This window comes from Odontomachus brunneus, unplaced genomic scaffold (assembly GCF_010583005.1).
Source record: "Odontomachus brunneus isolate Ranch 3 - 2012 unplaced genomic scaffold, Obru_v1 Obru_scaffold_041, whole genome shotgun sequence".
Lineage (NCBI taxonomy): Eukaryota > Metazoa > Arthropoda > Insecta > Hymenoptera > Formicidae > Odontomachus > Odontomachus brunneus.
Genome location: NW_022639491.1, coordinates 31,287 through 34,070, shown reverse-complemented (window position 1 = coordinate 34,070; position 2,784 = coordinate 31,287). Strand labels below are relative to the sequence as shown.

The window sequence follows — 2,784 nt, the reverse complement described above, 5'->3', positions numbered from 1 at the left end:
ATCGCCGCGACTCCCACCACTATTCCCTCTCCAAGCGTCCGACGATCGATACCGCTAGCTCCCTCCGCCACTCCGTGCTGCTCATGCTCACCTACACGCAGCAGTGTATGAGTGACGCGTTATCGTGTGCGAGTCACACGGATATTCGGACGGCATTAACGCGGGTGTATATCAGTTGGACACGGGGCAATTGGACACAGTCCAATCACAAGTGGCTGTTCCAAGGGACCCTACAAATGTCTCTAATCACACGGTGCTGTGATTGGCTGTGTCCAAATGCACCGTGTCCAAGTGCACCGCTCCCCATTAACGCCGGTGCGTGTACATAATCCGAAGATAAATTAAACAAAGGTTTAATTAACAAATATTTACGATATGGTATCGTTTGTATTTCGTAAAGAGTTATGAAGTATCATTAAAAAGATTTGTGAGTCATCCAGATAATTTTAATTAAATCATATATTTAAAAAATCATATATTTGGCCGAAATATCGATTTCAAGAGCTACTGTGGAAGTATCGTCAGACACGATCGGTGTACTATCTAGTATTTCAATATTCCTGATTCTTTTTCGGGTAATTATGTACAATAAAGCTGGTAGCACACAGAAAAACTTAAGCAGTAAAACGTAAGCAAATTGACCAATCACAGTCATTGATTCTTCTTACGATCAAAGAATCAACGATTGTGATTGGTCAATTTGCTTACTGCTTACGTTTTACTGCTTAAGTTTTTCTATGTGCCACCAGCTTAAGGCCTTTTTCGGATTTTGATATCTTTTTGCAGTTCTTTTGGTAAAAATATTTATTTTGACTCCAATATTTATAATCAATCGGGGGAATCCGAAAAATATGTAAGTTATATATTGTTTTAACTTTTTTTTATTTTTTTTTACTTGTCGAACATTGCTGCTTTCCCATAATTTAAACAAGTTACTGATCTTTTAATCACATTATGTAACTGCAATTTCGAACGACTGCGCCTCCCGCACCCCCACTCAAAACTAACCTAACCCAACCTATCGTCACATTAGCCGTTATTGTTTACTAAAAAATTATTAAGAAAATAAGTTGAACACTTTAATAAACAATGACTGACGGTTAGGTTGGGTTAGGTTAGTTTCGAAAGGGGGGGTGCAGTGGGCGCAGCTCTCCGCTAGTCGTTCGATATTGCAGTTACATAATGTGATTAAAAGATCAGTAACTTATTTAAATTGTGGGAAAGCAGCAACGTTTGACAAGTGAAAAAAAAATTGAAAAAAAAATAAAAAAGTTAAAACAATATATAACTTGCATATTTTCCGGACTCCCCCGATTGATTATCAATGTTGGAATCAAAATAAATATTTTTACCAAAAGAGCTGCAAAAAAATATCAAAATTCGAAAAAGGCCTTATTATACATAATTACCCGAAAATGAACCATGAGTATTGAAATACTAGATAATACACCGATCGTGCCTGACGGTACCTCCACAGCAGCGCTTGAGATCGATATTTCGGCCAAATATATGATTTTTTAATATTTAATTAAATTATCTGAATGACTCACAAACCTTTTTAATGATACTTTATAATTCTTCATATGAAATACAAACGATACCATATCGAACCTTTATTTAATTTACCTCCGGTCATTATTTCCGGCTAAATACATGGTCCAAAAAAGAACAATTAGTTACAAATAATAGAATGACTCATAAATCTTTTCAATTGCACTTCAAAACTCTTCATACGAAATACAAACGATTTAAAAGAATAGTTTTCCAACCGGAGTTTTTTTTCAAGTACATACAAATGGCAGGACCGGCTAGCCTGTCATACCCATAGACATAAGAAATATAGGGACAGAGTATATCGTTGTGCGGAACAAGCCAATACGAGGGAAAATTGGCTATCTTACTGTGCCCGTTTGTGATTGGTTGTTATTCCGCGCAAGCGTCGTAAAAGAAAAATATGTTGAGCAGAGTGTCACAGTTTAATAGCGAATTCGGTTGCTTGCACTAGTGTGCACTGAGTGCGCACTAAGGCTTGTTCATAGTATGTTATTATATTTAAAGATTGTCTTAAATAATTCTCAAATAAATTCTCAAATATTTTTAACCATAATATGATATGTATAACATCCGTACGAATCATTTTATTAGTTAAAATGTTTTTAAATATGTATTTAAGACACGATCTTAAATATAATGTACTGTAAACAAGCCTTAATGCGCACTCAGTGCGCACTAGTGCAAGCTACCGAATTCGCTATAAGTTAAAGAGAAGAATAAGATAAAAGTGCAAAAAATGGTATTATGTTTTGTACCTTCCTGCAAAAATAGATCCGACTGTCAAAATTGGAAACAAAATGTCAATAAAAAAAACCGCACAAAAATTACATTCCACAGGTGAAAAAATTTTATATTGTAATAAAAGAATAATATGTATGTATGTGCATGTGTGATAATCTAGTTTTATCATAGTTGTTTTAAAAAATAATATATTTTTTATAGTTTTCCAAAAAATGCTACAATACGTAGTTTATGGTTGTGGATATATTGAATATTAAAATAACATCTATTCCAACAGGAGCACGCATTTGCTCAACCCACTTTCATGAAAAATTTTTCGACAGAACATCTTCAATAACCCGATTACGGTCAAATGCATTACCATTTGTATAAATGATATTAAATATTTTTCTTAATTTTCATGAAGAATATGTTTCTATGAATATTATTAATTCTTTATATATATATATATATATATATATATATATATATATATATATATATATATAT

The 2,784-nt window shown here is 33.4% G+C and overlaps 1 long non-coding RNA gene across 1 annotated transcript in view; it reads left to right on the top strand.

Moving 5' to 3' along the window:
- The first annotated feature begins 2,202 nt into the window (after positions 1–2,202).
- Positions 2,203–2,784, top strand: part of LOC116844435 — an 865-nt gene continuing 283 nt past the window's right edge. The window contains exons 1-2 of the long non-coding RNA XR_004378082.1: positions 2,203–2,391; positions 2,497–2,661. This is a non-coding gene — a long non-coding RNA (uncharacterized LOC116844435). The remainder of the gene's footprint in view (positions 2,392–2,496; positions 2,662–2,784) is intronic.